The 24,411-nt window shown below is 36.7% G+C and overlaps 2 pseudogenes across 2 annotated transcripts in view; one reads left to right on the top strand and one right to left on the bottom strand.

Moving 5' to 3' along the window:
- Positions 1–24,411, top strand: part of LOC100412151 (DNA-directed RNA polymerase III subunit RPC5 pseudogene) — a 158,349-nt pseudogene that overhangs the window by 97,295 nt on the left and 36,643 nt on the right. The window lies entirely within an intron of this gene.
- LOC118151233 (hepatoma-derived growth factor-related protein 3 pseudogene) lies at positions 15,727–20,848 on the bottom strand (annotated as a pseudogene). The gene has a single exon (XR_013529189.1). The product of XR_013529189.1 is annotated as a hepatoma-derived growth factor-related protein 3 pseudogene (transcript).

Raw genomic sequence — 24,411 nt, forward strand, 5'->3', positions numbered from 1 at the left:
TCCACCAGCAATCAACAATTAAAAATGTGCCGTGAAAGTGTTAAAATTATGAAAATTATAATTTTCAAAATCTAGGAATAAAGATAAAATATATTCAAGTTTACTAGAGTCACATTTTATTATTAAAAGAAAATTTTAAAAGCAAACAAAAAGAACTACAACATGTTTGAAATTTAGGTGATTGATGATTTTTAAGTTAGGAAATATCCTTACATTGATATATAGACACAATGCAATTTTAATCATCATTCAAGTAGGGTTTAACTTATGGTGTGTGTGTGTGTGTGTGTGTGTGCATATTGCAAACTAATAAAGAAAACTAATATGTTGAAGATGAGAACCAAGGTAGAGGACTTACACTTGCCAATCTCAAAACTTATATTATTGCTATAGTAATTAAGATATATCGTATTGTTAGAAAGACATCTAAATGAACCCACTGAAAAGAATTTTGTACAGAAACAGATGTACCTATATATAAAATTACCTGATTTGTGCAAAAAAAAAAGAGCCATTGGAATCCAGAAAAAAGGAATTATTTTCAATAAAAGTGATTTGACAATCTGACCATCTATATGCAAAGAAGAAAAAAATTAATCTTATTTCCTAGGGTCTTACCTTAACAAGTTTTCTAGAAGATACTATAGAAAAATATGTTCATGAACTTTACAGAGGCAAACATTTCTTAAACAGGAGGAGCCAAACATTAACTCTGAACTAAACACTGATGAATTTCACTTCATTAAAATTAATGACCTCTGCTCCTCAGAAAGCATTATTAAAAGAAGGAAAGGGAAAGCCAGATAATGGTAGATGTTGGTCTCATTGCATAAGGCAACAAAGACTAGTATCCAGAATATATAATGAAGAGCAAAAACCAGTCTAGGACTAAAGGAGTGAAAGAAAATCAACCTGAACTGAAAACAGAAAAAGCAACTCTACCATTAATCACAAGAGAAGGACAGACCCAGATAAAGCCAGTACAAAATTAACTGCAAGCACTGTCTGTCCCAAAGTCCTGCCGCAGCTGTGAAATGCTGTAATAATCCTTTCTTTAATGACTACTGCTTTTTTTTTAATCAATGACATCCTGGAGCCACTTTGCTGGTCCTATCTAATACTGGTAGTGCCTAATCACTAAGCTGTCCTTGCCTCGTGACAGGACCCAATCCGTAGTTAATCTCTGCTTCTAAACCCATCTCAGGTACAGAGTCGAGTCAGAATTGAGTGTTACTTTCTTTAGATCCTCCTAAGAATCATTTGATGAGAAGCCAAACCTTACAAAGGAGGATTCCTTAATCCCTCTTATGGAGTGGCATTTTGAAGTTCCTCTGGAACGCCTTTCTTGCTTTATCAGGTCAGTAAATCTAACTTTGTCAGACTGTGTTCTGGTCTCTTGTGGACTTTGATTTATTAGGCTTTTGCAAATAATAATCACCAAAAAGATTATGTTAAAAAGTACATAAACTAGAAATATATTCATTATTCTTTAGGAAACTGTACATCAAATCCACAATAAGCTACAGCTACGCACTCCCTAAAATAGCTAAAGTTTAAAAGCTGAAAATACCAAAAGTCAGAGGATGAATGGAATAACTTCGTCTTTCACACTGTTGCTGGGAGTGTGAATTGTTGCAGCCTCTTTGAACTGTTGATGAGTTGTGTCTTACAAAGTTGAATATAGGTATGCCCTATGATCAAATGATTCCAGTGCCAACCTCTAATAAAATTCTATGTATATATGCAAAAATATATTCATGTAAAACAATACTTACATCAGCATTAGTTCTAATAGCCTCACACAAGAACAACCAAAATGTCCGTCAACAGTACAATGTGTAACTGCATCGTAGGATACACATGTAACCGGACAGCAGAGATCAATGAACTGCTGCTCCTTGCAGTAACATTAATGGGTGTCTCACACATTTTAATGAGGAAAAGACAGAAGTAAGGTCTATTTATTCCTAACAATCCAGGAATCAACGTTTTAATTCCAGAACGGTATACCATGGAGAATGCATAGTTCCATTTATATGAAAGTTGATAGCATAGAAACCATATTTGTGTTGATAAATGTTTGGTTCCATAGTGATTGTAAGAAGAAGTATGACTTATGGGTGCTGACTGTCTGTGCTAATCTTGGAAGTTGTAATAATCGTGTGTTTATTTAGTCAGTGACAATTCTTTGAACTATGCATTTGAAGTTAGTGCATTTAAAAAATATTTTTGTTACATATCAAATGGAAATAAAATGACAAGTTTTAAAAATTGTTAGAAGGTAGCTAGATGATGAATAAATAATACGATATTTTGGAGTTTCATAAAAGCAACTTTATTGTTTTCTTTTTATTCAAAGTCTCACCTATCCAATGTATTATGGCAGGTATTTAACAGTAATAAGTATAATGCGTTAAGAATTAAAACTCAGCATGAAGTTTTTACAGATTTCATCCATGAAGCAAATTGAAGGTATTTTTTTTAAAGGCTCTTACAATAAATGATATAATAGTGTTAAAGGGAAGCGTAAACTTAGGGAAGTCTGTGATAATTCACGGCATCAGGAAACTACAAGGCAGAATTCTAAACATCTCACTCTAATCTTTATCATTACAGCATTAAATATTTATAAATATGAAGTTCAACTTTTTATTTATTTGCCTTCCAACTTTTCTTTAGATTCAGGGGGTACATGTGCAGGTTTGTTACATGGGTACATTGTGTGTCACGGTGGTTTGGTGTACAGAAAATTGTATCACACAGGTATAATATATCAGTATAATACCCAAGGGGTAGTTTTCCAATCCTAGCTCTCTTTGCACTGTCCACCTTCAAATAGACCTCAGTGTCTATTACTTCATTCTTTGTGTTCATGTATACTAAGTGTTTAACTCCCACGTATAAGTGGGGCCCAGCTTCAATCTTCTGCACATGGCTAGTCAGTTATTCCAGCACCATTTACTCAACAGGGAGTCCTTTCCCCATTGCTTAGTTTTGTTAGCTTTATTGAAGATCAGATGTTCGTAAATGTGAGGCTTTAGTTCTACATTCTCTAAGCTGTTCCATTGATCTATATGTCTGTTTTTGTACCTGCACCATGCTGTTTTGTCTACTGTGGCCTTGTAGTATAGTTTTAAGTCAGGTAATGCGATGCCTCTAGCTTTGCACTTTTTGCTCAGGATTGCTTTGGCTCTTTGGGCTCTCTTTTTATTCCAAATGAATTTTAGAATTTTTTCTAATTCTGTTAAAAATGTTATTGATACTCTGATAGGACTGGCATGGAATCTGTAAACAGCTTTGGGCAGTAGGACCATTTTACTAATATGAAGTTCAATCTTATAAAATTTGTGTATATATTTAGTTGTATCTAAGTGAGAGTAACTAACAAAACTAAAAAGAGAGAATATATAAATTAAAATAATGCCATGTTTTACTAAACTTCTTGAGATAATATGAAAAGGAATTTAGTTTTATATTCTACAATATTAAATGAAAATGCCAGTTTCATTTTCACAAAATAAACTTTTACAATGCTGGCTGACATTTTGTCCCTATGGGTGGAAAAGGTACCGTTTATTGAAGGTATACTGCATGATGCTGTGTTAGTCTGTTTGTATAGTGCTATAAAGAACTGCCCAAGACTGGGTAATTCATAAAGGAAAGAGGTTTAATGGACGCTCAGTTCATCATGGCTGGGGAGGTCTCAGGAAACTTACAATCACGGTGGAAAGTGAAGGGGAAGCAAGGCACCTTCTTCAACCAGCAGCAGGAAAGAAAAGTGCTGAGTGGAGGGGGAAGAGCCCCTTATAAAACCATAAAATCTCATGAGAACTCACTCACTCTCACGGGAATAGAATAAGGTAAACCAACCCCATGATTGGATTACCTCCCCCGGTCTCTTTCTTCTCTTCACAAGTGGGGATTACAATTCAAGATGACATTTGGGTAGGGACACAAAACCTAATCATAACAGATGCTTATTGGCCACACTTGAGAATGACGTGTGCGAACTGAGAAGTGTCAATTTGTCCAAGACTGATTCCTTGCAATGTGGTCTTCCAGAAAAGTACCTGGGCTTCTCTGTTGTTCAGAGGAAACTTTCTATGGCCCAGTACTCAAGCCAATACATCTTCATCACCTTTAGGATCTCTGTCACAGGGCCTGTAAAGTGCAGGCGAATGGCTCATGCTTCTCAAACCAAACACCATTTTGGGGAATGCTCCAACTAGTTCGTTATGTGATATGTGCAAGACGTAGCCGCCAGCTCTCTAATCATGCCAGGGGAGGATCTAGGGATGACCCAGACAATAAATATTGAGAAGACAGGATAATCCAAAAGTAACGATTTTGCTTATATCATATTTGTTTCTAAATGACAGATTATTTAATCATTCAGGATGAGACCCCTGCATTGGATATCTGGCCCTGCTAGACAACTTTGGGCTTCCTCAGAGTGAATGAGTAATTATAGTCTCAAATACCTGTGGCTGGTTTTGGTAGCATAAGTTTTCTGGACACAACAGCAGGCTTAATATGAGTATTACATAATCAGTTTCTGTTTCTTTTTATTATTCAGAGTTACTTTGAGGATGATTGTGCTAGAGACTGAATAGCCTGCAGAATCCACATTTTTCTTTTCTCTTTATTAATGAAACTGTTATTTGGTTGGGGGCAGCAACTCATCCCACAGGCAGAGGTGGCCATGTGACATAGGTTTGGGTAGTTCAATATAAAAAGAGAATCACTGGGTAAGATTTCAGGGAGATAGACTAAGATGGCAACCTGCTTTGTCCTTTGCTCTTCTCCTTCTTTGCTGCTTGGAGACTCTCCAGGGAGCTCTGGCAGGCCTCTGAGAGCACAAGATGAGGTCCTACTCTAATGGTGGAGTGGAAATCTGGGACACTGGATACATGATGAGAACACATCACCTTGGACTCTTGACTTCTTAAATAGAAATAGAAATTTTTTGTGTTTGATTCATAATTTTCTAGACTTTCTGGCATAGTCAACTGTACTGGATTCTACCATATAGCATAGTGAAGGCGAGATGTAAATGTAGGTAATGTGGCTTCTTCATCTACGTTCTTAAACAAGTTATTCATCTGCAAAGGTTATCCTAACATTAAAATAAATGCATACATATTGAAATTTATAATTAAGTACATTATGAAATTTAAAAATATCATGTAAATATGCATTCTTGTTTTTCACATATAAGCTATAAAAACAGAAAATAAGACACTAACAGCCACAACCATAATATTTCCATTTTACCTTAAAATTACACTGCATATTATACAAAAGTAAAGTACATTATATGAAAATGCTAACAAAGTGCCCTGGAAAATAAACAGAGTCTTAGTTTTAAGAATCTCACAAATAGATGATAGATTTCCTCATGATGTCACTTCATTCGGTCCCTGTACATTTTACCTGTCGTTATAAGTAAAGTGATGACAAAAAAGCTTTAGTAAATAGTAAATGTAACATTAGATGCTGTGGTAATACATTTTCATAATACTCTGATTTTGTTTATTTCCCCATTAAATATTATAAATTTTTATTGACTAAAAAGAACATTTCATAGATATAAATGGCATAGCTCATATTGTCAAGTATACATTGTGGTAGAATGAAAGAGAAAATAATATTGAATTCGATTATTGTAGCTTTGTGCCCTGTCACACAAAGCATCTGACACCAAAATCACCAGCTTCTTATTTGCAAAAGAAGGATAAACTCTGCTAAGAGATGTGAAGAATAAAGACAATGTATATAATCTAGCTGCGTAAACCAGCGCTTAACATTTGAAAAACTTTCGGCAAGTGAATTCTGACAGTGTTTATTACAACAAACATGGCACTGTTGGATAAATATATATGATGAAAATAAGTAAAAGTATGGATATCTTAAGTAATTCCTATTCCAAATAAAGTAACACCTGAGTTAAATGAAGAAATTGGAAGTTTCTAACTCAGTCACAATGTTTTATCATAAAAAATTCCTTCTCAGATTTTCAGTATGATGTTTCAGTTAATGTATTACAAAGTCATTGTAACACCTGATTTCAAATATGAGTCAAAGTGCAATTAAGATATTAGAATATCTCATGTCATTGAATTGGAGCTATATCTCACCTAATTTGACTCATTCTCCATCGGTGACTTAAAAGAAATACTCTCACCTTAGGTATTTGGTTTAGAATTCACAGTAATTATCTGCATCACACCTACCCCATCTCCCAGAGCATGTTGTTTGCACCAGATAACTTTCCACTTTCTCTGTTTTCATAGCAGTTTAGGCACTTATGATTTCAGATAGGAATCCTCAATATCCTTAAACATACTATCTATTGTTGAGTTATTGCTGACTAGTAAAGTGCCTGACGTATAGTTTTTAAATTTTTTTTACATTTATATATATATGTGGCATTTTAGGTTTTGGAAGAATACGTAAGATTGTTGCCTAGGTACACACATGCCAATGTGGTTTGCTGCCTTCCTCCCCATCACCTGTATCTGGCATTTCTCCCCATGTTATCCCTCCCCAGCTTCCCACTGCCCGCTGTCCCTCCCCTAGTTCCCCCCCAACAGACCCCAGTGTGTGATGTTCCCCTCCCTATGTCCATGTGTTCTCATGTTTAACACCCACCTATGAGTGAGAGAACATGCAGTGTTTGTTTTTTTTTTACATTTAATAAACCATTGGTAAGGAGTCGATACTTTATTTGGTTAGAATTTTACGGTGAACACCAATGACTTACTTGATATGATGTTTTCCTGTGCCTTTATTTCCAAGACATTGTAAAGAACAGTAAGAAATCCTAACATTGTTACTGATGAAAAAAAGTAGTGATAAAAACATTTAAATCACATCAATTTTTAATTTTTTCAGTAATACCCAATAGAATAGGTTGCTTAATATATGGCGAGACTTGTCTCTTTTTTTTTTTTTTTTTTTGAGACGGAGTATCACTCTTGTTACCCAGGCTGGAGTGCAATGGCGCGATCTCCGCTCATCGCAACCTCCGCCTCCTGGGTTCAGGCAATTCTCCTGCCTCAGCCTCTTAAGTAGCTGGAATTACAGGCACGCGCCACCATGCCCAGCTAATTTTTTGTATTTTTAGTAGAGACGGGGTTTCACCAGGTTGACCAGGATGGTCTCGATCTGTTGACCTCGTGCTCCACCCGCCTTGGCCTCCCAAAGTGCTGGGATTACAGGCATGAGCCACCGCGCCCGGCCTGACTTGTCTCATTTGTAAAAATGATGTAACACACAATAGTTTACTATCTATATTATCACTAGATTTTAAAAATTAATCAGCATGAGATAAATCTAGTCTTCTAATTTATATGTATCTACTTGGAGGTTAAGAGCACATACTTTATTCAAATCCTTTCCTACATACCTTAAGGAAGACATCATTTGGGAAGAATTAAATTCATCTTTACCATTTTTTAATTAACAACAGAATTGCATTATTATTATTATTATTATTATTATTTTATTTGTTTTGAGACAGGATCTGGCTCTGTTGCCCAGGCTGTAGTGAGCTGTGATGTGGTCACGGCTCACTGCAGCCTCCTTCTCCTCGGCCCAAGCAATTATCCCTTCTCAGCCTCCTGAGTAGCTGGAACCACAGGCATGCACTGCCATGCCTGGATTGTTTTGGTATTTTTTGTAGAGACAGGGTTTCACCATGTTGCCCTGAGTAGTCTGGAACTCTTGGGGTCAAGCTATCCTCCTGCCTCAGCCTCCCAAAGTGCTGGGATTACAAATGTGAGCTGCACGTCCAGCCAGAATTGCTTTATTAAACTTTTTTAGTGTGTAATCATTTGGGATGCACCATTGTTAAGAAACAATACAGAGACAACCTATGTACCCTTCAATATTTGGCTGAACCATAGTACAATACCACAATGAGGGTGTCGACATTGACGAGACAGTGCATCTCCATCATCACAAGGATTCCTCTCATTGCTCTTTCATAGCCACACTTACTGTTCCTACCTCACTCTCTTATTATCCTCTGGCAACCATGCACCTGTTCTCTCCTTCTATAATTTTGAAATTTCAAGAAGATTATGTGAATGAAATTGCCTGGAATGTAACCTTTTCACTCAGTGTAATTCTCTGGATATTCATCCAGGCTGCCGCATGAGGTACTTCCTTCGTCCTGCTGAGTAGTGTACCGTGGTAAGGATGCACCGGCACAGTCTGCTTAGTCATCTGCTCGTGAAGGAATGACTCAGTGTTTCCAGTGTGGGACTATTACAAATAAAATTACCTTAAACGTCTATATACAGATTTTTATTTGAACTTAATTCTTCATTACTCTTAAATAAATCTCCCGGAGTGTAATTGCTAATTTTGTATATCAAAAAGCCATTTTCTAAATTCAACTAGATAATATTTTACATTATTATTCTCTGAAAAAAAGTAAGTGAATTTTTATTTTTTGGTCACTGGCATTGTCCATCCTTATTCCCCTTATTGAATATGTTACAAGGAGTTTTCACTTATCTTCTATGAGTTAAATAAAGCATTTGTTTGGTTATGCCACAAATATCATTTATTGTTAGGTCTGAATTTAGATGAAATATTTTCCGTTTGATTACATAACACTGTATTTGACGCCAAAAACTTGGCTTAATGCCAGATCATTTCTCAATATACCTATCAGCTAATAGATTTTGACTCTATCCAAAGACTTCCAGTTAAGTGTCATTTTAGGCACAGTTTTAAGATTTTATTTATGATCTACTTTCATCTCAGACAAAAATGTATACCTCATATGTATTTGTAAGTTGAATTTTTGCCATTATCTTCTTCAAAGAATCAAAAAATTATGTATGGTCTTCTTGTTCTTAAACACACAATTTAGTTGAACATAGTGGTACATTTTTTGAAGTAAATAAACTTTTTCAGGTTCAATATTATGAACTGAGAAAGACCTAGAGATGTTATTAACATCTTCCGGTAGAAACGAAGAGGGAGAACAAGATGAGGAAGTAAAACAGGAATAAGGGAAAAAGCTCCTTTCAACTTAGCTATGAAATTGTGACATCGTACGTTGCCTCAGTCTCTTCTATATATACACTACACTGGCATTCCCTAGTGAGTTTATGGTGTTAGTTTGGTGCAAAAGTAATTGCGGTTTTTACCATTCCTTTTAATGGTCAAAATTGCCATCATTTTTTCACCAACCTAATATAATATGGACTAGGCAAAGCAAAAATCTCAAACATTATGAGTTATGTATGAAAGGAAGCATGCCCAATGCACTATGATAATGTAAAAAAGGCTCTTATTACAGGCTGGATGGTGTCAGATACGCGGAGTTGCCAAAGGAGGCTTGTTAGATCTGGACGCAATTGAACTGAGTGTGGAAGGATAAAAATGAGAGCGCACAGAAGACGTTAACAGGTGTCCAGAAAGAGAAAGCGCTAGGAACAAACAGGCAAGGATGAAAACGTGTGTTTACAACTTGAGTAGTTTGGTAACATCAGAGTGAAAAATGCGTGTGAGAGGTGTGAGATAAATGGTGGAGGGAGAGAACAGGGCTTTTTGTATTCTGCTAACAGGCTTGTGCCATGTCTTACAAGGATTTTTAGAGGAATGATAAGTGTAGATTCATTTTGTACATAAATCACTTGGGTCAACATATAGAGAGTAAATAGGAGGTAAGGAAAAATAAATATCAAGAGTTCCATGATGTGTTGATTATAACAATCAGTAACTTAGGTAAGAAATGCCTGATGTAGGCAATAGGGCGGGAGTGGGGATGGAGACGGCAAACCACCATGGCGTGTATGTACCTATGCAACAATCCTGCAGGATGCAGGACATGCACATGTACCCCAGAGCCCAAAGTGCAATAGAAATAAACAAGTAAATGAATAGGAAGAGAAAAGAAATAATAATAACAATATACGCCAAGGATCTAAACTAAAACACAGTGAAATTTGTATTAAACAAAAAACGACCGTTTAGAGACATATTTAAAGGATGGATTCACCCAGAGTGAGGCAGAAGGAAAGGAAGAAACTCTAGATTACTTATGACTTGAGTTTCTGACTTGAATGAATGGATAGATCTGATGAAGGTTTAAGTTTAGGAGAACTAAACTTAATTCAGTAGGACTGAATTAAAAGTGGACCCTGTCACTCAAGGTTGGAGTTGATTTCCTGGTGTTTTTGAAACCCCGGCCAAGTAACGCCATGGAGAACATTACTGTTGTGGAACTGTCCAGAAGGTGCTTGCACTGTCATGGTGTCACTACATTCAAGAGGCCATTTCTAACTAAACATTAACAGTAAAGAACCTAGGAACTCACTACATCAGGTATTTCTGTATATATGAATAGCTATGACAGACCAGTATATACTTTGAATTATGCTTTCAACTTCTCCTAAAAAACGTTTTTAGAGTATACCTGATACAGCTGCATAGTGATTGACTGCCTGGACTCATTCAAATATGGTCAATTATACGGCTAGTACCTATGTCACATATGTGTAGTCTGATAACATCTCTTAGTTAAAGGTGTTAATAAACAACAGATAGAGATTAATGCTTTATTGTGATAAACATATCTTTCTGAAACTAGGGGAAATGCTCATGAAAATAAAACAATTCTATCATCACTATAGAAATAAGAAAAACAAAAAGTAACAGTTAAAATATTAAAGTTTACTTGATATATAATATCTTAAAAGATAACCTATGGAAATCTTTGGATGAATAGATGTAGCACTCAGAATTAGAAAGCAAATTTCTAGAAAAATGTCTATCCTTACAAAGGCAATTTTATTCCTCAAGTAAAATTCCAAACATAAAAATGAATCTAAATGTTATTTAAAAGAATATTATTGTAGGACTACAGCAATTAATTCTGTGTAAAATATGCAGGTTTTAGAACATTCAAATTGTTTTGTCTTTTCAGATATTACTACAATGACATTTGTGTGAATGTTTCTTCACATGTGAGATTGTGTCATTGTCACAATATGCAGCAAAGATTGTCAGATAAATCATATAAGCATTCGATGTGTTATATATACATATATATTGACATGTGTCTATGTGTGTGCATAGATACACGAATATTATCCTGGTGTTTCTGCATGAAATATTCCTTCCCAGTTCTGAATCTGGGTGAACACTGTGAGCTGCTTTAACCAACAAAGTGTGGCAAACAGTGAAGCTGTGCCAATTTAGGGCAGAAAATTTAAGACGATCTGACAATTTGTTAGGAAGTTAGTAGCCATGTTAAGCCAACAACTCTGAGACTGTTATGCTTAGACAGATAAAGGAAGCCTTAGGTAGCTGAGACAGCCACAAGTAGATAACTGAAGAACTCTCCTGGACCAGAGAGAACTCTTCTCCCCAGCTGAGCGTGTTGGAAGAGCTCCCAACTGATACCCAGCACCAGATTACCAGCAATGTGATTGTGTCATCTTGGACATGGATCCTGACTAGATGCAGACATTCAGACCACACACTCTAATTGACCCACCAACTGTGTGTCAATAATCTTGATCGCTCCTGGTGCAGTGTGGAAAGCATTGATGTTTAAAATGCCTTCTCCACATCCCTAACCAAACAGTCATGAGCAAATAAGACAGTTGTTTGAGTCTACTCTAATGTGAAGACTTTCTTATGCAGATAGATTAATTTGCTAGGGCTGACATAAAAACAACAATGTCATTTTGAGGTCTTAAACACAGAAGTTTATTTTGTTCAAAGTTGCAGATGCTGGGAGTTCAAGATCAAGGTGCTGGCATATTTGGTTTCTCCTGAGACCTTTTTATTTCTCTTGCAGACCTCTGCCTTCTCATTGCATTCCTGCATCACTAGATTCTCTTCCTCTTCTTATAAGGATGCCAGTCATCTTAAATTAGGACCCCATACTTATGAACTTATTACCTCTTAATTACCTCTGAAAAGGTTCTATATCCCCAATGCAACCATATTGGGAGTTAGAGTTTCATCATGCAAATTTAGGGGTGTGGGAGCACAGTTCAGTCTATAACAGATATAAGTCATTTAAAAATTAATACCTAGAGGCTGGGCATGTTGAATAAAGCCTGTAATCTCAAAGCTTTGAGACGTTAAGGCAGGGGGACTGCTTGAGGTAAGTACTTAGAGGCCAGCATAAGCAGTCTCTAAAATGAATAATAATTTTAAAAATGGCCAGTTGTGATGGCACACACGTGCAGTCCTAGCTAGAGGATTGCTTAAGCCAAAAGTTTGAGGTTACAGTAAGCTTGAATGTCCCACTGCACTCCAGCCTGGGCAACAAAGCAAGATCCTCTCTCTTAAAAAAAGTAGGAAGGAAATTTCTATTGAGGCAGAAGAAAATGTTTTAACCGGTGAGACTACCACTTGTAGTAGTATGGAAGATAAAATATGTATTTAACAAACTTGAGAACTTTTAGATTTGGCTAAAATAATTTCAATGTAGACATTAAAAGTGCCAATTAGTGTTTTAGTTTTATTCATGTGTTTCTCAGTGCATTTTGCTGTAGTAGACTATCACAGAGTGGATAATTTGTAAACAATAGAAGTTTATTTGGCTTACGGTTCTGGAAGCTGCCAAGTTCAAATTCGAGGGGCCACGTCTGGTGAGGTTCTTCTTGTTGTGTCATCCCATGGCGGAAGAGTGGAAGGGCACGTGAGCATAAGCATGCAAGCAAGACAGGAAGGGGCAGCCCCTCCTTGTGATAACAACGCATCTCCACCACAATAGCATCAATCCTTTCGGGGGCTAGATGCCTCATGACATAATCACCTCTTAAAGGACTTACCTCTCAACACTGCTGTGTTAGAGATTAGGTTTGCAACAAGGAACTTTGGGGGACACATTCATACCATAGCAGTATGTAGTTTTTTTTTTATTTTTACCTAAATGGGATAAGATGTAAATTAAAATAAATGAATTAATGAAAGAACTGATCCCTTTCAAGCAGAATTTAAATAAAATATTTTCAAAGCACTTCTTCTTATTGGAAAATAAAACTGTTTCTCAGTTTTAATTTATTGAGCCAGCTTGAGGTTCTCAAAATAAAGAAGTTCTTAGCACAAAGCAAAATCAGTAAACTGCCAGTAACGGTCACCTTCATAATGAGATTCCTAAATAAACTTTAATTAAAACCTTAGAAAGATCTAAGGAGGGGCATCAAGACTCTACTCTCTAAACCGTATACTGAGACCTGTCAAAATGTGAAGCCCACTGACTTTGAGCCTAAAGTAGAGGAGAGTCTATTTCAAGGAGGTGTGTGTGTGTGCATGTGGCGGGTGTGCATGTGTGTACATTTTGTCTCCTGGAAAATATCATAGTTTAATACACAGGAAACACACATGTTTGTAAAGAGAAATATATTCACCTGGACAAGAAGTGTTTGAGATGTTTCCGCATGAAAAGAGGTGTGAGGCCTCCAACTCCATCTGAACAGGAAGCACCTTAAGAAAACTACTCAGCTGAAAACCTGGGACAGTTTTTGGGGGTCAGGAGGGGGAGTAGGTAGAAAGTACAGTTCAGAAGGAAGAGTCAAGAACCATAGAATCATATAGAATTGAAGTATATCCAAATACATCCAATGATCACGATCATATAGAACTATTTATAGAAATAAAATCGGGCTCTAATGAGGACTGTGTTCAGCTCTAAGAGCCGGGCCCTAATAGTACATGCATTCAGCTGGATTTAAGAATTATATGGACTAACAGCTGCTATGCGCCTTTCATCAACCAACCTCCATCATGAATAAAAATACTAAAGTTATATAATTCTTACCTCAGATATGTTGAATATATGGAAAGAAACTAACTTACCTGCTAAATTTATAGATTATGAGTTTAAAAATTACCATACTTGAGTGGCCGCATCCACACTTAGACCTGTCTTACCAGATGAGATCTGGGACTTCAAACCTGAGCTTCATGCTCTAATAACATGAGATTTTGAATTCCTTTGGTGGGTAGTTGAACGTGACTTGCATACGGTAAGTCACACATTAGTGGGGGGTCACAGATCAACCTATTGTGAAAGGGTCTATTGGTGGTCACAGTGAATAATGCTTTCTGGTATTGACATACTTGTAGAACTTCAGCTACCCCTCCTCCTGCCCAAGATGGGCCTGTGAGCTGCTTTAATTAAGTGATTAATTAAATTCTGGACCTAAACCAGAAGAAACTTCGGCAGCTTCTGCTTTTGCACTTTTAGAAGCAAGCGACCACATAAGACGTACAAATATCCCGATCCCATCATGCTGGAGAAAAAACTAATATCACCATGTGCCAGAGAAGTGAGGAGCACAGTTGACAGTAAGCATACTTTTCTCAGTTGAAAGTCTCTGTTGAGCTTCCAGGAAACAGCCACAACCATCTTGATAGCCATTTGCATGAGACGTCTTGGAACTGAATCATCCTTTCCCAGCTGATACGTTCTAACTGTTCCTCAAACATAGAAGCAGTCCTAGCTGAGGTACTACACATGTGAAACAGGAAATAATCTTGAGCATTTCATCCCCATCAAGCACCAACTGGAGCAAAGATAAGCTGCACCTGCAATGTCCTGAGGACGTTCCTAATCCATTGAATAGAAAACAGATGAAATAGTTACATTAACCCACTCAGTTCTGGGATACTGTATTGTACAGGAAGAGGTAATCAAAATATTCTGATGAAGTGCTGATAACTAACTCATACAATTCTTCTGATTATGAAGACCAAACTAATAAAGTTTCTCCTATCAAGAACTTTGTAAGGCCACTGTAATAAAGAGGGATTTTTTTCAATAATTTTTTGTAATTGTTTAGTTATAGTTCCATCTGAAATGATTTGGAATATAGCCACATAATACTTTCTACTTTTAAAAGATAAGCCTCTATTAAAATAAAAAAGTATAGATGCACTGGTTTTAATTTCAGCCCTTCTATGATGTATACTATTGGCCTTCTGAATAAACTAAGCTGGGCTGCTCTTTATGGGCTAGCCTTAGATACAGCTCTTCTCCTGTAGATGAATGTTACGTTCCTTATCGCTTCATGAAGAATTCTCCTGGGGACAACCTACTGCTGTTTGCAGCTCGTAACATTTTTCTTTGTCTTTCACCTTTGAGTAAGCTTGAATTAATCATTCAGACTGTCTTGGTTATGTACGTCCTATGCTATGGAACTTAACTATTCATTCATTTTTCTATATTTTGATATGATTCCCTGGCCTCTGAAAACAACTTCTGTAGAATGTAACAACTAATGTAAACATGTCTCAGAATAGACCAGACTGAGGACTAGAAGTCTGTATCTATAAAGTTTTGTGGTAGATTCTAGTATACACCCAAGTTAAAGAGCCACTATCCTAGATATCATAAAGTCCATCCTTATTTCATGCCATACTTAAGACATGAGTATATTTATATTAATAGTAATTCACAATGGTCCCTCACAATGCTAGCTGATAATACAAGTAAGCGTCAGTACATAAATAATAACACCAGCCTTTATAGTGATATCCAGTATTGATGATAATGTGACACATAAGAGTTATTCTGGAGAAATAATTAGATATTGTCTTGCATTTAAGATTTCAGTGTATTGGAAGGTAGAGAGAAAACACATTTTCTGAAATATAACAGTAAAAGATAGCTTAATTCATATGGACAATGAAAAGGATATGACAAATGTTCTAGGGATTTCAACAAGATAAAGAATTAGGTGACAATGAGACAGGAGATGTCTGATGTTTAATAGTGCATAGAAAATAGAAAAGAGAATTCCAATAAGGTATTACATTTGAATTGAACAGAGAAAATATTGTTACAAGTATTTTATATTATGTGACATTTAACATTTTTATTGTCACAGAATCAAAGCACAGGTCAACTTTTAATATTTTTTTGATAGAAGCGAAGAAACATCTGCTGTAGCCATTTTGTTATTTGAACTTGGAAATCAAATTAAAGTACATCATGGGTATTGATGCAGACAGAAATGCACACAGAGATACAGATATTTATCATGAGAGACTCACTGCATGAATAGTCTGTTTTGCATTCCACCTGGTATATCTACCACTTGACACTGTCCTCCCACAGTAACTCTGGGCTTCACTATTGAATTATTTGGGCCAGTCTGAAGCTTAAGAAAGCACTTTTGTTTTTCCATTGTTTTCTTTTGGGCTCCTCCCAACACTGTGAGTAAATGCTGAGAGCAGACTAATGGAGGAGTGTGAGCAACACATGGAGTCGTCGCAGCCAGGTCATCCTAGAGCAACCAGCCTATGCCAAACAGTCAACTTCTGCAAACACATGAATGAGTCTAGCCAGGATTAGCGGAGTCCAGCCCACGCCACTTAACTTCAGAGTGCAATGGGGCGCATGCGTAAAGATACCTTCTGTTGTGGTGAAGCACTAGGTTTTAGGCGGTTTGTAGTATGACATTATTGCGAAAACAGATAAATTAGCCCAGGAGTGAGAGAGCAATAGTTCAGCAAAAAGTGAGCTGGCAGAAGAGTATGCTGAGGAAGAGGAATCATTTATTGTGGAGACTCATGTGAGGGAAGGCTTGGTTTGCCGGTGAAAACCAGCATAAGTTATGATGAGCATGTTATGTGTTTTGGGATTGGGAGAGATTCATTGCTGTCATGCTGAGGTACCATGAATTTACCGTTTTAAAAGCCATTTTTGTTTCCTGGAACATAATAACCCCTTAATTGTTTGAATCCCAAGTTGTCAGTAGTCACCTGATTTAAATTTTCTAGCAAAATTTCAAATGTGATAGGAATCTCCCCAGAAAGTTACATTACTGTCTCAGAAAACTATTCTCTGTAATTAGGTTGTCAAATTCAGGGAGAATACTTATTTATAAAGCCTCTTGGAAGCAACAACACTCCTCAATGAATATTTGAAATTCTCATTGACTTTGCCAAACTTCATACAGTCACAGGTAAGCTCAGGATTCTTCATAAAATATTGAATAAAATAAAATGTCCAACAAGATTTGAAACTATTCTTTAAAATGAATATAGCGAAGCTTCAAAAATAAACATAAATTTATTCATTCACTAACATAATTTAAAAAACGCACATTTTGTTTTGCCTTTGTTAAACTATGATTCATTTATTCTTCCATGCTTAGGCATCATGGTAGGCAGTGGAAATACAGTGATGAACACAATAAACCACTGACCAGCAGAATTACATGTACATTACCTGATTCATCATGACAAGCAGACTGTGGCTGTAAGTGCTTGTAAAGTCATTAAAAATGCAAATGTAAAATTTTGATTTTTAGGAACGAAGACAATGTAACTATTACCAGATAAAAATATGTGTCATCTGCTGTAACTGTACCCTGGCCACAATAATTATGGAATTGTTGAACTTTAAAAATAATTTTTAAGCAACTCATTTCGTATTTAAATTGATAGGGTAGAAATGTAACTATAATTTCTATTAATATGTTACAATGTAAAACTTTATGTCTGTGCATTCTTTCAACATCAATGCAAATACAGCACACATACCCACCAATGTCAGGATAAAAAATGTGCCACTCAGAAACTATGTAACTACTTTTATTTACATACAGAATCATCTGTATTGTTATAGACATAAATTTTATCCTGTCAAGTATAACTTTGAATGGTGTTTTTTATTATGAAAAATAATAGGAAACACAAAGTTCAATGCAAATGTCTTATGGGAGAAGAAAAGCAGAGACGGAATTAGAGAAAAAACTTTGGACTACAGCTGAAAACAGACTAATAACCCCAAATCAGTGAAAAATTCTGGCAGCCATGCTAACAGTATTAATCAATATTATATGCAAAATATATTAATTCACCTCATGCTATGTGTTGGTGTTTTGCCTCATTGTGTATTCAAATAATTGTTATTTTTTTCAAAGTGTGCAAAATTATATTATGAGGTTCAAATAAGATTTTTTATGCTGCTCGGAACAATATAGTGTAGAAGAGGCCAGAATAAGGATTGATTACTTATTATCCATTGCTACGTTTTTTAGTTAGCCGTTAGTACTTGTTCTTCTCAATATTCTTACAAAAATAAATGATAATGAGAAAGAATGTTTTTGTTTTGATGCAATACTACTTAGAGCTATAAAATTCAGGATACGTTTTTAGTAATTTTTCATCTCTTTCTTGAGGATAGTTTATAAAAAGTAGGCATTAAAAATTTAGAACAGTTTTATTTACAGATTCAATGCAATCCCTATGAAATTGCGAATACTATCCTTCACAGAAATTAAAAAAAAAAAACAGTTTTAAAATTGCATGAAACCACAAAAGACCCTTAATAGTCAAAACAATTCTGGGTAAAAGGAACAAAACTGGAATCATCACACTGTCTGACTCCAAAATATAACCAAAACGGCATGGCCCTGGCATATAAACAGACATATGTGCTCAACATCACTCATCATCGAGGAAATGCAAATCAGAATCACAAGATATCATCTTACCCCCATTTGAATGTCAATTATTGAAGAGACAAAAAATAACAAATGCAGATGAGAATGAGGAAAAGAGAAAAGGGAATTTTTTTTCTATTGTCAGCTTGCTGTGAACAATCTTTGCTTTAATGTACGAACCACATTAATCCTCACATTACAGACATGAAGCCAAATTACACTAACAGTTTGCTTACAACCTCAACCCTTACTCCAGTACATATTCCAGTAAATTTATTCTGTAAAAACAATACATTTTTTGTTTTTGATTTCTTTTTACAGTAAACTTTTCAGCTACAAACCTTGAATACGCGAAAGATGTTCCAAGGACAAGCATTAACAAGCTTGATAAAACTCAAACTGACTCAATCTGTTCTCACAATATAAGCTGGCATAAAAATAAATACAATTCTCTGTTATCACAATAGCAACAATAATGTGCACAGAATGGTTTGTGGGTGAATATTCTAATTGTAGTTTCAAAAGGACAGTTTATTTTAAAAGTCTACATTTAAAAGTCAGTGCTTTGTCTGGTTTTCCATAGGGCTGTTGCTGTTTCTAGCTTTAAAATGTAAAGTACCCACTTTGAGTGCTTAGCTCAAAATTGTATTGGCCCTGGGAAAAAATAAATCATTGCCTTTATTTTGGAGTAGCACAAAAAGACTCACTGACTTCACATCTCTTAGTTTGTGGACATAACAATATGAATTTTGAGAAGTATAAGCTGTCAACTAGCTATTTCTAATACAGAATAGATACTTCACAATATGGTTAAACTTAAACATGGCCTCAAAACTGAAGGACAATTTTAATTTCGTCTTCAATATACCATCATTATGTATTTAGGATTTAGTTCCTGGGTTCTGTCACAGAGAGGAAATTCCATTCTTAAGCATTATGTTGAGTGGTCATCTAAAAAGTGTTCATTTATATTTAACTGAGTGTTTGGTGGTGGGGGGGTAAAGGCAGGAACATGATGATCATAACTGCTTTGAGGCTAATTTATATTTAACTGAGTGTTTGGTGGTGGGGGGGTAAAGGCAGGAACATGGTGATCATAACTGCCTTGATGTTCATTTATATTTAACTGAGTATTTGGTGGTGGTGGGGTAAAGGCAGGAACATGGTGAGCATAACTGCTTTGAGGCTAATTTATATTTAACTGAGTGTTTGGTGGTGGTGGGGTAAAGGCAGGAACATGGTGATCATAACTGCCTTGATGAAAGGATCCTAGACATGTAGAAGTCCGCGCAAAAACCCTGATCATCCTTAGTGGTTAAGGGCAACTTCATGCAACCAAATAACATGCAATTAAATCAGTAACTTTAAAAAAAGCTAAAATGACTTTTCCCCCCCGAAACACAACAGAGAGGAATATGAATAATGTACTTACAAACAGGGGCTCTGTCAGTTACAACAAGGACTATGGGTTGGTTCTTATCAAATCCAAGAATATTAGACAAGCACACATATGACCTTGTTGTGGTTTCTCTTAATACGCAGCATTCTTCTGGTAGTCAGGTCCCTTCACTGGTCTTCTGCAAGTCTGAAGTTGTGTTTCTCGCGTCGTTGCCCGAATCTCCACCCTCAGCTGCTTTTGTTTTCCTCTTCTTTGCAGTCTTTGTCTCTTCATCTCCTGGAGATTTCCGGGACTGTTCAGAGGATTTCTTTGAAGTATATGACTTTTTCCGTGTTGAGCCTTTTTCTTCTTTCTTTTGCCTTTTCCATCTTCTACTCTATCACCTTCTTCCTCACTGCTCGCATCTGCAGTATTTCCACCTTCTCCCTCCGCTTCTGCAGAGCTCTGCTGCTGAATTGCCTGGTAGCCAGTAAACTTTACTCCTGGGTTGTTTTCTGTTTCCCACAATCCTTCGTTAAATCCTTTCCGTTTGTTTGACTTTCCAAACTTGTCTTTGTACTCTTCACATGGAAAAGGGTCTTTGGGACCTAGAAATGCAGTGTCACGGGCGCCAAAGAAGAAGATAGGATCCTCGTTTGCTGGAGGCGTCACAGCTCCCTCTGGGAGTTCATCAGTCCGGGCCGGCCAGTGCGGGTGGCCCTTCATCTCGGAAGACCAGGTCGCCCGCTTTGTACTCGCGAGGCCGCGGACGCGCCATCCCAGCCGCTCCCCTTCCTGGTAGTCCTTGGTCGCCTGGAAGCCGCCGGGAGGCCGCCCCCCCGCGGGCAGACGGACTGCGCCCTGGAGGGGAGCCCGCGTCCGGCCGCGCCAAGGTCCCTGCCGCCGCCGCCGCCGCCGCCGAGCGCTGCCGACAAGCACCGCGTCGCCTGCCTCACGTCCCCGCCGCCGGCCTCCCTCCCGGGCTCCCGGGCGCCGCGCGAGCGCCGGGCCTCTGGTCTGCTCCGAATTCTTCCTCGGGCAGCGACCGCAAACACGATCTTATTATTGTTCTCCCGCGCGCTCAGCATCCCCCTCCACCCGCTTCCGGCTTCCCGCTCCCTTCCGCTCCCCGGGAATGTTTACACATTGCAGTTAAATGTAAACTAGCACAGTCATTATGGAATAGAGCATGGAGTTTCCTTAAAAATTTTAAAGTGAAACTACCTGATTATCCAGCAATCTCGTTACCCAGCACTGGGTATATATTCAAAAGGAATGAAATTATTATGTCAAGGAGATAGCTGCATGAGGTTAGGAGATTGAAGCCATCCTGGCTAACATGGTGAAACCCCATCTCTACTGAAAATACAAAAAATTAGCTGGGTGTGGTGGCACGCACCTGCTGTCTGAGCTACTCAGGAGTCTGAGGCAGGAGACTGCTTGAACCCGGGAGGCGGAAGTTTCAATGAGACGAGATGGTGCCATTGCACTTCAGCCTGGGTGACAGAGCGAGACTCCATCTCAAAAACAACAAAAAAGAAAAGGACAATTTTATATTTTTGTGAAGAAAATAACAGAGTTCTCATACGTACTGCATCCAGTCTCTGCAATATTACCTTCTATTGCATCTTCCTTTAATATGGTTAATTGGAAACAATTAGTGAAACATGAATACATTTTCTCACCTGAAATTCACACATTATTTGGATTTCTTCAGTTTTATTCCATAGCTTTAAGCTAATATTCATTTCCTGTTTCAGAGCCCTATCCTAGATACCACATTACATTTAGCGATCATATGTCCTGAGGCTCTGTTTGGCTGTGACAGGTTCTCCAGCTTTTCCTTCTCTGTGATAGCTTTGAGTACAGATAGGTGTATTGTAGACATCTCAGTGACTTGTCACTGTTGCTGTTCACTTTGATTGCCTTGTGGAAGTAGAGTCTGTCGGGTTTCTCCACTGTGGAGTTATTCTTTCTGTCCTCCTTTATGAATTGTACTTTCTGGAAGGAAGACACTAATTTCACCCCTCACGAAGGAGCATGCAATTCTGCACAAGCTCCTTAAGAGTCAAATTTCTGCTTGTTTAAAATTCCTCTACACAGGAGACTTGTGTCTTCCCCATTTATGTATTTACTTAATCATTTATTTATGTAAGTATGAATTCATGATTATTTATTTTATAGTTTGGAATAAAAATCGAATACTATTTTAAAATTATATCTTAATTTGTATAATTTTAAGGGCATAAGTGCGATTTTGTTACATATGTAATTTAAATAGTGGTGAAGTCAAGGTTTTTAGGCTCTTCATTATTTCACTTAACATAATGTCCTCCAGTTCCATCCATGTTGCAAACGACAGAATCTCATTCATTTTTAGGGCTGAATAGTGCTCTGTTTTGTGTATGTACCATATTTCCTTTAACCATTCCTCTGCTGATGGACACTTAGGTTGCTTCAAAATCTTGGATATTGTGAATAGCGCTACAGTAAACTTGGGAATACAGATGTATCCTTGATGTGTTTATTTTCTTAATTTTGGGTATATATCCAGAAGTGGAATTGCTGTATCATATGGTAGTTCTATTTCATTTTTTGAGGAACCTCCAAACTGTTCTACACAGTGGTTGGACTAATTTACATTCTCAACAACAGAGGGTGAGAGAATTCCCTTTTCTCAACAACCTCATCAGTATTCATTATTACCTGTATTTTTTGGGGAAAAAGTCATTTTATTTGGGGTAAGATGATTGTAGTTTTGATTCTTATTTCTCTGATGAACATTGATAACAAGCATCTTTTCATATGCCTGCTTGCCATTTATATATCTTCTTTTGAGAAAAGTCTATTCATATATTTTGCCAAGTTTTAAATCAGATTATTAGATTTTTTAATAGAATTGTTTGAGAACTTTACATATTCTGCTTATTAATCTCTTGTCAGATGAGTAGATTGAAAATATTATATCCCATTCTGTGGGTTGTTGATTGTTTTCCTCACCCTGAAGAAGATTTTTAACTGAATGTGATCCTACTTGTTCATTTCTGTTTTGGTTGCTGGTGCTTAGACCAATGTCCTGGAGAGTTTCTCCAACGTTTTCTTTTAGAAGTTCTGTAGTTTGAGGTCTTAAATTTAGGTCTTCAATCTATTTGGGTTTGACATTTATATATTTTGGGGGGGGTCTAGTTTCATTCTCATGCATATGGATATCCAGTTCCCTAGCACAATTTATTGAAGAAACTATCATTCCCCAATATATGTTCTCGGCTTCATCGTCAAACATGAGTTCACTATAGATGTGTGAATTTGTTTCCGTGTTCTCTGTTCTGTTCCATTGGTCTATGTGTTTGTTTCTATGCCAGTATCTTGCTGGTTACTATGGCTCTGTACTATAATGTGAAATTAGAAAATGTGAATCCTGCAGTTTAATTCTTTTTGCTCGAGATGGCTTTGGATATTATTGGTCTTTTGCGGGTCCATACTAATTTTAAGATATTTTTTCCATTTCTGTGACTATTGTCATTGGAATTTCCATAGGAATTATCCATTGAATCTATACATTGTTCTGGGTGGGATGAACATTTTAACAATATTAATTCTTCCAATAGTTCTTCCAATAGAACATAAAATATATTTCCATTTTCATGTGTTTGTTTTTAAATTATTTGCATCAATGATTTATAGTTTTCACTGTAGAGATCTTTTACTTCCATGATTAAGTTTATTTTCAGATATTCTATTTTGTTTGTAACTATTCTAAATGTGATGATTTTCTTCATTTCTTTTTCAGATTATTAAGTTGACATACAGAAAAGCTACTGATTTTTGTATATTGATATTATATCTTGTAACTTTGGTGAATTTATCAGTCTTTTGATGGAGTGTTTAGGTTTTTCCAAATATAAAATTATGTCAGTTGCCAAAAAGATAATTTGACTTGTTCCATTCTAATTTAGATGACCTTTTTATGTTTCTCTTGTCTGATTGCTCTTGCAAGGACTTCCAGTACTATATTGAATAGCAGTAGTGAAAGTGAACATTCTTATCATTTTCCATATCTGACAGGAAAGGTTTTGAGTTTTTAGCCATTTAGCATAATTCTGGCTGTGAGTCTATCATATATGCCTTTGATTATGTTAAAATTTGCTCATTTTATACCTAGTGTTTTGAGGATTTTTATCATCTAGGGATATTGCGCTTTATCACATGCTTTCAGCATCAGTTGAAATGATTATATGGCTTTTATCTTTCATTCTGTTGACATGATGTATCACATTGCTTGACTTGTGTATGTTAAATGATTTTTGCATCCTAGCGATAAATTCACTTGGTCATAATGAATATATTTTTAATATGATATTGGACTTAGTATTTTGTTAAAGATTTTTTCATCAGTGTTAAAGATTTTTTCATCAGTGTTCATTAGGGTCACTGGCCTATAGATTTCTCTCCTGTCCCCCCCCCCCCTCCGCCGCCTGTGTCTTTGCTTTTGGTCTCAGAGTAATAGTGTCCTGGAGAATGAAATTGGAAGTAATATTTCTTCCTCTATTTTTCAGTACGGTTTGAGCAAGACTGCCATTAGTTCTTTAAGTGTTTAGT

The sequence above is a fragment of the Callithrix jacchus genome, chromosome 18, assembly GCF_049354715.1.
Source record: "Callithrix jacchus isolate 240 chromosome 18, calJac240_pri, whole genome shotgun sequence".
Classification (NCBI taxonomy): Eukaryota; Metazoa; Chordata; class Mammalia; order Primates; family Cebidae; genus Callithrix; species Callithrix jacchus.